The sequence below is a fragment of the Equus caballus genome, chromosome 22 (genome assembly GCF_041296265.1).
Source record: "Equus caballus isolate H_3958 breed thoroughbred chromosome 22, TB-T2T, whole genome shotgun sequence".
NCBI lineage: Eukaryota > Metazoa > Chordata > Mammalia > Perissodactyla > Equidae > Equus > Equus caballus.
The window spans coordinates 12725097-12739891 of record NC_091705.1 but is presented as its reverse complement, the minus strand read 5'-3'; positions in this window follow the sequence as shown (position 1 = coordinate 12739891).

Below are 14795 nucleotides of genomic sequence, written 5' to 3'. Positions count from 1 at the left end.
CTGCAGGCGGTCTCTGGAGCTGAAGCATCCGCATCTTATGTCGTTAGGAATTGGATGCCGTTCTTATTCTGAGAATTAGTTAACAGTTCGTTTGTTGGGCTTTCCCTTTTTATCCTTGAATCTACGCTGCCGTGCCCCTTGTAGCCGCGAGGCCCACTGAGGGGTGGCAGCCAGGCTCGAGTCTTCACCTTCCTCAGTCTTTGCTTCACTTCCTTAGCTTTTCTCTCCTGTTACTCTTCGTGATTGGGCTAAACCCTTCCCAGAGTGCAATCAGAACCTTTTTTGCCCCTTAATCCCAATTTCCGAGCTGCGAAGGAAGTGCTTGTTCCTTGTGCTTCAATTTTCCCGGGACACTTAATCAAACTCTCCCTGCAGTTGCCTTTGTATGAGGCAGCCAGCTCCAGTTTCGGAACGTTTTCCTGGGAGTGGAGCTGAAGCGCATCTCACGCAGCACATGCCAGGCTAGCAGGTGGTTGATTAATTGAAAAAAACAATCATTGAAAGCAAGGAGTCATAAAATATGATTCATACGTGCCTTAAACATTTTTATTTTAACTTAAAACATATAAATTGACACTCATTTGCAAATCTTTGATGTAAAGAGAAGGTCTTTTCTCTTAATCGGCATTGTGTGTTGTCTCTCTTAAAAAATGACACCCTTAAGGCATCCTCTAAGATTTTCAACTTCAGTTTCTTCACATTGGAGCAAGAATTAAAGGGACTTGCAAAGCAATCTGATTGAATAATCTTCCTCGATTGTTACAGTTTCTCCCTAAACCCTTCACAGTCTTCTCAGCCACACCTAACTCAATGGTTTGTGTAATTTTTTATTGGTTCACTTTTATCAAACCATTCTAAAGAACTCAGTTTATTTTCCATCAAAACATCTTTCCTTGTGCACTCATATTTCATCAATTACAAACATTTAATTTACATAAAATAAATTTGCTTACATAATTACAATGACAATTATAACTCTGACACATTTGGTAATAAACCCACCTGACTCTTGATAAGCATTGGCAAGTTATCAAGTCAAAGTAGAGGTGCACTGGTTTAGTAGAGATAATACTTTCAGTGAGTGCTGTGGATGTTTGGGGCTCTGTGGAAGATGCTGGCTGTGCCCTGCCCTTGGCTCCGTGGCCACTTTGGATGTCACCTGCAGCTTGGTGTCTTCTCCCTTCTAGTGCCGTGTCTCTACCTAAGGAGAGTCTGGAAAAGCCAGGGAGGTAGCACCCTCAGGAGCCTCCTATAATGAATGAGATTCATAAGGGATGGGAGTTGGATAAACACTCAAGCTTTCTTGTGCTTCAGTAGGACATTCTGAGACAGCTTCTGCTCAGTCTCCAGTTGCCCACAGAGGTCACCTGCTCATTAATAGCCCCCTCCCTCATTGTCTCCTTCTCCTTTTGGCTTCCCTTCCCCATTCCATCATGAGTCTTCCTAATATCACCTCCCAAATCAACAACTTGCACCCAATTCTTGACTCTAGGTCTTCTTTTGAGGGAACCTAAAACTAAGACGAGCACCAGTCAGTATGTTGCATAGAGAGAACTGAGAGAATCGATCAGGTGAATGAATTAAATGGAAGCTTCATAAGAAACCACCCACTATTCTGGGAAATCTAATTTTTCTCCCCTCCTCAGACTCTTAAGCAATTTCCACCCTTATTTTCTACATACATGGTGCTTTCTTGCAACCAACTTTTTGCCCTCCTTGTTGCACGCCCTAGGATGACATGCCTTGGGGAATATGTTACAAGCTTCTGGCTGGGACAAGAGTTTGACTAATGTCTTAGTCTTTCTGGCCCTGGTTCATCTCTTTAACTCTTCATTTGCCTTCAACTTTGCAAACTGGCCATCCTGGGCCTTCAGCATCGTCTATGTCCCAATTTCTGTTTCCCATCCTGATTCCTAGGTCTGCTTCACCTGGATCTTCAATTTACTTGTGGTTCTGGGCTCCTGATTATGGGAATCCACCGCTTAACTGAGACCCTGTCTTGGACTTATGCTCTGAAACTTCCAGTCCCACTTCCAACTCTCTCTTTTCGTCCCCATCCTTCTTCTTGCCTATACTATGGTCACAGCTCAGGCCCTTCTCTCACATGTGGACTCTAGGTGGTATTTCTAAAGCACCTCTTTATGAGTATTTTCCTGTAAAACTTACCTTCCTACCACTTAAAGCCATCTAAATGTTTTTTCTTCAAAGATACACAATATTGAATTAATGCTCTTTCAGAAACAGAACAAAACTATTGTATTCTCTCCCCCATTCTTAAGAACAAGTGTTTGGATTGTAAAGTGATTGAACCACACTCCATTCTCTCTTATTAATAGAAAATTGGCCATAAATTGCCGAGGCGTGACTAGCTCATTTCCCAACACAGCTGCAAATGCTTTATGCTGGGCTCACTTTCGATTTCTCACAATGAAAGGAGGAAACTCTACAGAACTGACACCTCTCTAAACAGTACCCAGTATCACTCCCCACAAAGAATGACTGTTCTGAAGAGACAACTGATTGAAGGTGGCGCCACCTTCAGCCAAGGCTGTTTCCTTGCAGTGCTTGTCTTTATTTTTTTATGGTGTGGTGCATTCAGCTGCAAAATGCGGGAAGGCAGGCACTAAACATTTTCTTCCTTTTCTTTTCATTTTAAAAACTAATCTAAAATGCATGTATGCCTGGGATGTTCTCTGTATTTAATGCACAATAATTCATAAAAACACCTTATTATAATTTTTGAAAGCACGTTACATTTTACAAAGCATCTTCACCCATAAATTATCTATTTTAATCCTCAAATGTTCTGGTGAAATAAATATCAGTATTCCCATTTGGTAGATGAAGAAGATGTTCAGATAGATTTATTGATGTGCTCAAGGACACAATACATTAAAAAAGACGCTTGAGCTTATATCTTCTGACACCACATCTAGCATCCCAGTACGTAGCTGCTTTTTGTCTCCCCCAAATCTTCTTTTCTCCTGGGGACCAACCCTCCCTTTGGGAAACTATTTCTTCCCTGATGTCAAATAAACATCACAGAGTGGCTGCCAAACACCATGCCCTACTGACATCCCTTTCACAGGGTTTGCAATCCATGCAATAAAAAGAGAGTCCTAGTCAGCAATTTTTTCTAGAACTAAGGGAAGAAGGTTCCTGCCTCTCAGATGATAAACTTCAAAGCTCTTCACTGTTATGTTTCCAGTCTCAAGAGAAACGCAGTCCAGTCCACGAGAATAAAATTGACATTGGGAGAGGAAGAGAGATGAGAGATGGTGAGAGGGAATCCTCATGGTGTGCAAGTGGCTGGTGCCAGCCCATGTGGCCAGCTGATCCCATGCCCTACATGGCTTTCTTATGGCGTCAGTACAGTCAAGTCTTTCCCCTGGGCCTGTGGACTTGCAGTCTGTCACTTGCCTTCAAAAGACACAGGTTTCCTTTCTGGTGCCTTATGAGCTCACTTTAGCCTTCACAAGAACACCAGGAGTTAGGCATCACAGTGATTACAATTTCTGGTTTGGAGTTGAATTTGAGATTCTGTTCATTTGAGACTAATCTATAGAGGTACAAATTAGTAGATGACCAAGCTGAGATTAGAACTCCCCTCTTTTTTTTTTAAAGATTGGCACCAGAGCTTATATCTGTTGCCAATCCTCTTCTTCGTTTTTTTCTTCTTCTTCTTCCCAAAGCCCCCCAGTACATAGTTGTACATTCTAGTTTTAGGTCCTTCTAGCTCTGCTATGTGGGATGCCCCTCAGCATGGCCTGATGAGCGGTGCCATGTCCTCACCTAGAATCTGAACCAGTGAAACCTGGGGCTACCAAAGTGGAGCACATGCACTTAACCACTCGGCTATGGGGCTGGCCCCTTGAACTGCTCTCTTTTTTCATGCCAAGTCCAATACTTTTCTTCCTTGCCGCACAGTTTATCTACTGCTGGAGAAGAGAAGGTAAAACAAGACAGTCCCCTAACACTTGATTAGGTATGATTTTCCATTTTTCTTGCAATAAAAAATTCCATGTTTGGGGCTGGCCCCATGGCCAAGTGGTTATGTTCATGCGCTCTGCTTGGGCAGCTCAGGGCTTCACTTGTTTGGATCCTGGGCACCAACATAGCACCGTTCATCAGGCCATGGTGAGGTGGTGTCCCAAATAGTAGAGCCAGAAGGACCTACAACTAAAATATACAACTATGTACTGGGGGGACTTTGGGGAGAAGAAGAAGAAAAAAAAGAAGATTGGCAACACATGTTAGCTCAGGTGCCAATCTTTAGAAAAAAAATTCCATATTCTATATGTCCCTACTCTGAGATTAATAACTATTTCTTCTTCCAGTTAACGCCATCCCAATAAATTGCTATGTAGTTTAATCATGGATTACCTGTCATTGAATATCTATTTCACCTAAGGACCAATATTAGTGCTGGAGATTTTAACACATATACAAGATATAATCCTAGAATTTAAGAATTCTATAAGTTTTAAAAATTTCTCTGATGTTTCTACTATTTTTGCCACCAGGGTGGTGCCAGACTTTTACTGAGATGGGGCCCCTTCTCCCAGCTGCTGTGAGTGTTGACTGCTATTGGCTCACAGCTGCCCCCTTCTCTGGATAAAATTGCCTGAGGATTCAAGGAGCTGCACCACCTGCAAATGTCTGTAGCTTGTGCGCTTCTCTGAGGCAGCTTTCAGCCAATGACATTGGGAGAGGGCCATTTATATGTTAGAACTCCCTGTGGGATCAAGCTGAGACTAAACTTCACCTGAAACTACATTTGCTTATCTTCTTTCTCTGTTCTAGCCTGCATTTCTCACTCCCTCACAGGTTCCTCCTGAGAACACTCTGTCACTTGCCAAGAATCCTCATCTCATGTTCTGCTTCTGAGGACCCAGACCTAAGACATTATCTTTCTGGAGTTTTTACTCTCATTTACGTCTTCACATCCATATCATGTTTGTTTTTTCTATTTGCTCTTTCACTTCCCTAATCACACACTTGCTAACTCTGTTGGTAATCTGGAGTAGAAAGAACAGCCTGGTGACTTTAGGGTTTCATACTGAACCTACATTCTCCATACGGCATCACGCTCCTCAGCTGGTCAAGCTGGGAGGTCTGAAGAGCAAGGGACGTCCCGTATTTCCTAAAATGCGTAACAGCAACTATACTCATTTTAGATAAGGACACAAAATGCCTGGGGATGTAAAGATGTGATTTTTTTTTTCCCTTTACAATATCAAATTATATGGAAAAGCTTGCAGGAAGCACAGGAGAAGTTAAGAATGTCATGATTTTTCACTTGACGTGAAGTAGAGACAAGGACTGGGGAATTGATGCCAGGTCCGCTTCTCCTGGCTAGTGGGGTCCTGAGACTACAGAGTGGCAGAGTGTGGGGTCTCTCATATCCGTGACCACCATGTGTTGAGTTAGGAGTAGATTAGATGCCAGGATCTGTGCTCTGAGGAAAAGTGCAAAGAGTAAACTGGAAAAACGGGTCAAAGTTTGTCGTTCCTTGAAGAGGTAGGGTTCACCAGGTGAGTAGTGAGGACAGAGCCAGCCACGAGGAGAGAAGAGAGAAGGCATAGTCAGGGGGAAAGAGCTCAGTAAGTGCTGGATGGGGTGCTGATTGACATGTTTTATTTATTCCAGAAAATGTTTGGTTGGCATATGTGGCCAAAGGGAACTGCTCTTTATTGAGAGCATATCTTATTACAAGATAAGCAGAAGCGCCCAACTTTTAACAATCCCATGAAGTATGCACAAGTATTGTCTCCTATTCCAGTTGAGGAAACCAGACTTGAAGTGAGTAACCTGTTTGAGGTCATAGAGCCAGCAAGGGGCAGGGAGTGAGGGCTTAAACCCATCGGTGTGATTCTGAACCTTTTATTACATGCTGTGGTGCCCCTTATGCCAACTATTTATCTGCTCTATAACCTCACTATATCCGTTTGAAATGCACTATTTTCTCCATTTTACAGAGTTGGAAATCTGAGACTCAGTAATGATATCACACAGCTAATTTTAGATTTAGTTTTTCTAACTGTAATGGTTGTTAAGGTAATGTTAAATAATACGTTCTGAACACCTCTTGTATAGTTATTTCCTTTGTAGTGTAAAATTGAGCTTCTTTTTGCTTGTTCACAGTTTTTCCCTTTTTTAAGGTTTTGAAAGTTACTTTCAAGCTACAGTGTAGCAGGAATTAGTGAATATGTCCAGGTCCAGCGGCTCAGGAGCAATCATGGGTTGGCAGTTTTTGTCATGGTTCCTCTCAGCTTCCACTTTGCCCACCCAGAGAACAGACATTTCTTAAGTGTGTTCTCATTTGGCACCTCCTTTTTTTCCTTCATTGATTGGGTTGCCATCTTTCAATCTTTCTCAGGTCTAAGGAAAAACTACCACAATTGCAACATAACCCTCCTGACCCCCAGAAAACCTCCCTTGATTATTGCCCTTGGCCTTAACCAGCTGCTCTTCATTACTGCTCACAACAGTAAACCAAGTAAAGACCACTTACTGGATAAATCACTCACTAATCCGTCTCTGTCCCATTGGGTATAACACCATTATGTCTCTGGTTGCACGCAGTATATGTGACTTTGCATCAATACATCATCCCTACCCATGCATACATGTAGCATGTTATTTTATACTAGGGAAAGTTCCCTGGAGGTCACCATGGCCTCAGTCTCCCGTTTTTATAGATGAAGAACTGAAGTCCAGAGTTGTGACTTTGTCACACAATTACATGGTGGTCAAGCTGGAAGCAGAACCCATCATCATCATCAAAGTTTCTCCCCACAACTCCACTGCCACTTGAAGATACCAGAATAATTCACGGCATGTGCCATGCCATATTTTCAGTCATTCACGTTAGCATGGAAGATGACTCTTTCCCAGAAGCACATCCTACAATGAGGATTTGACTGAAGATGATTCATTTACAATGTGCTCCTGGAAGAAACCAATAAGGATACAGAAGAAGCAGGTCAAGAAGAGAAAGATATGCAAGGATTTCAGGCAAAGTTTCAGCCTCAGGCTGGTCCCATGGGGATCTCCAGAGTGCAAATCACACTGCGGAGACTTCCCCGCTCAGGGCTACGGAGCTGGGCTTTCCTGCCTCTGTATTAGTCACTGTCTTCGGCTCCTCTCAGGAGACATAAACTTCTGATTTTGTGCCTAAAGTGGCTCTTGTAGTCCAAGAGAAGACCTCTAAGGGAAGCTGCAGGTACAAAATGTTATAAGTAATGAACACAGGAAGCTGGTGTTGGGCATCTGGGAAGATCACCAACAGTGCACACTACAGAGAATAAGGTCACAGAAACACTACAGTTTCTCGAACATTTTGCAGCCAGCTGGGTCTTCTATGACTCTGTGTCAGACCACTCCTTCCTCATATATTCCTATGGCTGCCTCCTTCATCTTTCAGGTGTCAGTATCCCTTCAAAGAGGCCTTCTGTAACCACTCCACTAATGTAGATCGCATCTCCACCCATCACTTTCTATCCCGTGGCTGTATTTTATTCTCTTTGGTGCATTTATAACTCCTTGAATTTATTTGTTTCCAAGTTTAACATCTCCCTCCCCAATATAAGCTCCATGAGGCCTGAGATTTCATCTTTATTTTCACCATTTCATCTTTAATCCTAGAAGAATGCTTGGCAGAGAGTAGGTATTTCGTGTATATTTGTTGAATAGTGATGAATAGATGAATGATAAAACCAATCATGAAGCATCTGTAGAAAAATGTGGAACTATTATGAAGTGCTGGCAGTATGTATCATGGCACACAGAACTTGTTGTCATTTTCTCCTTATCAGTATGCAAAGGAATACAGAGGAAGGATTGTATTAAAGTTCAATCTATAGTCTTCCAAATTATTTTAGATAATATTAGTCTTAATGGGTATATTTTACAGTGGTGAAATGCCTCCAGAAAATTTTTCAGAAAATTATGGCATTGAAGGGAGCCTTTTAGTTCTTTGATATATTACATCTCTCAACGGGATATAACAGCTTCTCTTTGCCCCCAGAAGATGTGTGCATTTCATTATATGTCATTATCTGATATATGTTTAGCATAAAATGCACTCCTCCCCTGCTTTTTTTTTGGATGGGACACATACAGTAGAAAATTTACCTGAGTTGGTGTCATATTCTGCCCTACAAAATGCCTCATTTAGGATTGTCCCCAGCCTGTTTCTTTTCTGCCGAGGTGGGGGGAATATGTTGACTCATTACATACTTTGTATTCTATTCTTCAGATTAGACATTGGCCTAGGCAATATGACTGCACAAATCTCTCCCCCTGCACCAATGTTTTTTTCTTCTTTCGTCAAATGCCATTTCCCTGAGCAACGATTTAGTCATTACCCCCTGATATAAAAGAAATGTGAAATCTGTCACAAGGAAGTGATGTTGTGACACAAAGAGGGATCCTCTGGGAGGTTTAAGCAGGTTTTCCACCAGATTGAAATGAATGTGACACTATGTTCCGGTTCCTCATTAAATTTATTCTTTTTTATGTGTGTGTTCTTCTTTACTATGGAGAGAATGAGAATGAGCAAATGTGGCTCTGGCTCTAGACGAAGGACAAGAATCAATGTTAACCTGGAAAACAGCAGCTGAAATATATGGGCTGTGCTTTAAGTTCCAAGGCATTCAACAGAGAGCATCAAACTGTAGCTTCAGGTTTGGGCTAATAACAGATGGCTAATGTAATCCCAGGAGAACTGTAATTACCTTTTAACTGTCTTTCTTCTGTGCTAGGAAGAGAGTAGCAGCGATGGCTACTCTCTTTACCTCAGTGTTGGCACACTGGGCACCTGATAAATATTTGTTGAATTGGAAATAGAAAGAGATGTGATTGAGAGGAGAGGGGGACAGGGTGGGAAGAGGAGAAGGGGAAAAAGGGAGAGAGGGAGAGACTTCTGAAACAGATATGCCAGAGGCTCAGTACCATGAGGACAACCTACCCCCAGTACATAGTGAGGAAGTGCCGAAAACAAGGGAAACAACATGGAGAGGCGAATGTCCAAAGATGCTGGGTCATCAGGAGGAGAGCAGGTAGCCTGGGAATATATAAGATGTGGAAGATTTCAGTGGTCGTCCCCGTTCTTCATCCCTCCCTAAGTCCATTCCTCTGCCATACGGCTTTGCGGTGTTCTCTTGACCATGGCATAAGTGACTCGTTTCACTCCTTGACATGGGCTTAACCGTGTGCTTCTTTTTAGCCAATAATATGGTGGTTCAAAGCTGTGCCAAGGGTCACTCCTGGCAATTTCTTTTTTTTGTGGGGCCCCTGTCTACATGGATAACTTGATTGTAAAATGTGTTACAAAATTCATGGGCCCATGTAACATGTATTGATATATTGATGAAGATTTAGAATAATGGGTAGAGAAGAGGTACTGATGTATTTTTTTGCTGTCCAATCAGTGCTTGGGAAGATTTTGCATATCTCAGGTATCATCTCTTTCTGCTCTCGTCCAGGAACCAGAACCATCTCTTCATGATCCTTATTGTCAGAGGTGCCACTCTGTGCTAATTTTGTATTTCTCCCTGAAAAAAAATTAAAGGTAGCAACTTTGTTGTTACTCAGAGTACTGTGGTCCTTCAGAATCTGTTTGTATAATAACATTTTGAAACAATACAGACCCTTTTTGCCTCTGCAGTTCCCTAATACCATTTATTTACTGGTGGGTACTTCATTACTCAAGGTATTGCATCATCCATTGTGCCACCAGAAGCACTGACTTCCAATGACTCTCTCAAAGTTTGTTGCTGTGCCTCATCGAAGACGACCACAATTGTAAGTCTTACCCAGAGTATGCAGGGAAATATGCATGATAATTGTTTTCTGATCATGTTAAATTTACAATTTGGAATTTTATAAAACAACAATAGAACAACACATCTTCAAACCATTTCTTCTCTTAAACTCTTTAGGTCATAATCACTGTATTCCTAGAATGTGATCTCCTACCTTCCACTCCATCAATACCAGCAGGAAGGGTAGGTGAGGGACTCATAAGTGGAGCAAGTAGAGCAGCCCCATAAGAGCATCCCTTGTGAGGCATGGTTTAAGACTTATTCAGGAAAGCATCACTTTACCACATGGATTGAAGCGTCCATTGGCTTGGAGACCAATGGTCACCAAACCTTTTAGAGGAGATAGGCATGGCCAATTCCAGATAATTTTCTAATACAGAGCATGGAGCGTGAGGAGGCAGTGGTGTCACTATGCTGGGGACCAGCTGCACGGAGCTTATGTGGTAAAGGATAGCCCTGCCACATTCATTGCCTTCAGGTGTAGATCATGAGAGGCTCCATGATCAGAGTGAAAATGGGTGAACAACGATCAAACCCAAGGGCAGCTGTTGACTGTTGATAGCCAGGACCCCCGATCTTGTCCTATGTCTGAGTTTCATTGAAATTAACAAGCCAGCACTGCTCTGGTGGCCCAATTTGATGCAATCCCACCAAAGAAATACTCTGATGGCCAGTCAGAACAATATGCTCACCATGCCCCTCCTAGAACACCCTATGGGGCCCCAGGACATCAACATAAGGAGGAGTCCTGGAGATGGTAGGTGCATTGACTAGGGCCCACAAGAGTCCTGCTCTGGGCCTGCCATGGCCTGCCCAGACAGCACAGCCAGCTCCAGCTGGTACCAGTCAGCAGAGAGGGATTTAGAAAAGGTCAAGGTAAGTTCTTTGAAAGACGAGGACCCACATGGAGACAGGTTGGCATTTGGGGGTGTGTACTGCCAGATGGCACTACTAACCCTGACTGGTAATAGGCACCGGGGAAGTTTGGAAAATTTGAGAAAAGCACTCCAAAGCATGAGCCCACTGATATCCTGGATCCAACCTGAGCAAGTCTAAGGGAGGTACACTGTGTATGTACCAGTTCTGAGCCGAGGTCTCAGGATGACTTGAGCATTTCTGCTTGCTATCACCTCTGTCATCTCCATGAGAACATGCCTGGACTAGCCTGTTGGAGGATGAGACACATGAAGCCAAGCCATGTCACCTCAATAGTTCCTGTTGACAGCTAGCCAACCCTCAAACATGTGAGTAATCACAGCCACGATCAGCAAAACCACGTAGGCAACAACCATCTGATTTAAGATATGAGAGCAATGGGCATAATACTGAATGCCACTAAAGTTTTATGCTCATTTGCATGGAAGTATTATTGTGGCAATAGATAACTAATCTAGTTGGCTAGCTGAGGGTTTAGGAGCTAAGTGCAAAATCACTACTTGACAGCAAGCATCAGAAATCCCAGCAAGGTTTTTGCTTTGTCAAAAGTACCTGAAATATATGTCTATGTGTGGGCACAATTATGTTTGATTCTTCAGATATTGAAATGACCGAAAATAGGGAATGCTGTAGATGAAGAAGTGTCACTGTAGAGAGCTTCTTCTGGTTGCATGCAACAGTAATCGCTTTTCTTAGGACTCTTTTAGGTACCGTCTCTGAGCGTACAGATTTTAGCTGGAGAGACTTAAGGAGTAATACCAGAGTGATGCAGGATGGCGTGGGCCAGATAATAAGTGCTGTGACAATGAAGCATGGGGAAAATTCCTCTCAGGCAATATTGGAGTCCTCAGGTATTCTCAGAGGCAAAAGAGGATCTGGGTTGGGTAGGATTTATGTGGATGAGAAAGAAGCCATTTTAGGCAGCAAAATCCTGTCTCACAAAATAGAGAGTTCCTAATGGAAAGAATGTAATGACAATTTGGACCAGATTGTCTGAGTTCAAGAAAAGATGCTAGTTGAATGCAGGAATGGAGAAAGACATTGGATACTGATAATATTAGAAGGAAGACTCACTCTCCTCCTTTGCATCTGAAACAGCAGTTCATTGATTAAAGATCAAGAGACAGGATAACAAAGCTTATATGACCCTAGAGCTGGTTCTAGTCCTGCTTGTTTCCATCTCCATCATCATTCATTCATTACTTCCACCCACAGACATTTGTTGATTATTTATGGGCTACATGCTTGATAGGGGTAGGGCTACAGCAAAAACAAAACATGGCTGCTGGCCTCAAGGGGTTCACGGATATATAAGGGAAACAAAGACATCAACAGAATCATTGTACAGTGTGACAAGTATTATAATAGAGGTAGGGGCCAGGTCCTGGCTGGTATAAAGGAGGGGTGGTCAGCTTGGCCGTGGAGGGATCGGGGAGCTTATGTTAAGATTCACAGAAGATGGTACCTGTTGATCCAAGTCTTTAGGGATGAGCTGGAGGTCACCAGGTAGGCAGAGGGACTAGCAATTATTTCCCCTGCTGGACCTAACACAAGTTTTTATAGGCTTAAGTCAATCCTTATCAGTCGGCGGCATGTTCTCTCTGATGATTTCAACATTTTCTTGTTGTCTAATTAGTTCAGCTAGTCTGACAAAGTGCTCTCTGCTACTGTTGTTATCACTGTTATAATATGTGACTGGCTGAATTTGATGCTCTTGTTTTGGGCCATTGTGTTCATCGAATTCTTAAGGTGGGAGGGATAAACGGAGGTAATAAATCCTCATGCCTGGTCTGGACCAGGTGGGATGTCTTTAGAGCTAAAGTAAAGTGAACCTCAGAGGACACAGACTTGTAGTTAAAGAGGAAGTAAAAGGCAAAGCTGGAGAAGTGATGCTGAGTGTGAATCCTGAAGGGTGGAGAAGGTCTTTTGTAGCTGAGGGTCCCTAGAAGCAGAGCCTGACATAGGGATTCTTGGGCAAGAGATTGATGGAAGAACTACTATCAGGAGAAGAGGAGTGAGAGAAGTAACGTGGGACAGAGGAAGAAGCCAAGCAAACGGATGTCGTTTCAGCTGGAGTCTAGCCTCAGCCCGATCCCACGGAGAGCTCTGGAGCATAAATGGCACCATAGCCTTGGTCACCTTGAGGCAACAGGTCTTTGTGCTCGCGTTTCAGTCTGCTATTAGCTACAGGCTGCTCCCCTCTTGATTGAAGTGGGAGGTGTGAGTATAACCTTCCAGGCCTTTCTGCCCAAGGCGATCCCCGTTGGCCAGGGACAGTTCTCCAGAGAAAAGACAACTGTGAGCACTTAAATCTGACACTCGGCAGCTGGGGGATGAGTGCACTGGCCTAGGAAAGAGGATTTGGGTGAGGCACCAATAGCATCAATTTCATGGCCATACATGGGAAAAATACACCATAAGACACAGGCAGTTATTAAAAAAGAGGGTCTGCAGTCTGCCCCTTTGAGTTCTGGTTCTATCATTTTTAACTTTGTGAATCTGGCAAGTTTCTTAACACCTTTGTATTTCCATTTCCATATCTGTAAAATGGAGATAATAGAAGTTCCTGTCTTATTTATTTAATTTGATGTGGATTAAATGAGATATTTCGTGCAAAACTCTTATAAAAATGCCTACCATAAAACTTAAAAGACTTTGCTATTAGTGTTGAGCTTCTTGTCATGACCCCTTTCATGCCCAGTTATCTTTGCTCCCACTGAACCATGTTTGCCTCATTGAAATGCACGACCTCTCTGTTTTACTGCATAACAAATTTCCTGAATCCTTAACCAGCAATGGGGTCAGAAATGTGAAGAGTTTAGAGCAACAAATAGATATCATATGACACATGCATGTTGTTCTCTCGGAAGGATGGAGCCACACCAAAGCTCTTCCTCAGAGGGTGTAGGCAATAGAAAATAGAAGTGACAGCTGCTGTTGTAGGGGAAAAAAAGGTCGTAAAAAAGACATCACAAGTGCTATTATTTTCCCCTTCACCTCCCTTCTGGTACCACTCCTTCTAATACTATTACTACTTTTACTGCCATTTTTTGAGCGTCCAATAAATGTCAGCACTGTACAAGATGTGTGCCATAGAAAGAAAATGAATGAGCAATGCTTTGTGGTTCCAGTGAGAGAATAAAGTATTTTAAATACTTCCAGAGTCTCTGAAGAAATCTCAATGTAATTTTTGTGGAGAAAAGTGTCCCTGGGTTATCTAGAAAATGCTAATTTTTAAAAATTATATAACAAAAAAAGCAATAACGTCTATACAAATTAAAAGTATTTCCTTTAATATATCAAATGCAAAACAGAAATTGTTGATGTCTAAATGGTGACCTTCATGCCTCTGGACATTTCTCTCATAAGGAACTGCTACAATTAGCCAATTAAGGAGCAGATGAAGGCAACCCTTCACATTCAGTGAAAGGGCCCCTGGTCCTTGAATTAGAAGACTCAGCTCTTCTGTACACGAACTGGGCATGTTGCTTCAATTCTTGCAATTGCAAAATAAGAATGTTAAAATAAGTGGAATCAGTCTGTGATTATCTGCTCTAGGTAAACACTAGGACTGTTATTGTTGGCACGTTTACAGCAAATCCAGCAATGCTACCCCACGCTTCAATTAGATACCGTAGTGACGTCTATCTCACACACACACAATTCCTATTCTACTAGTCAGAGTAATTGATGATGATCCAACGGGTCATTGGGAGAATGAGTCCATTGATCATATTCTCCATCTTTTATCAGAAAGTCTAATTTTTAAAGATTCTTAGAGCAGTTTCAACTCTTGTTGATTCATGCTGAGGCAAAGAAAAGTACAAAATGCAAAGGGATAAATAGATGGCCAAAAAGCATGTGAAAATAATTTCCTGCTCACTAGGAACTGTGGAGATAAAATTAAAACTGTAGTAAGGTAATGTTTCACAACCATCTTATTGGCAGAGGCATTTAAGTCTGATAATATCAAGTATTGGGGGATGTGGGAAACCATTGTTGGTGGGGGTGTGAACTAGCTCAACCTTTTTC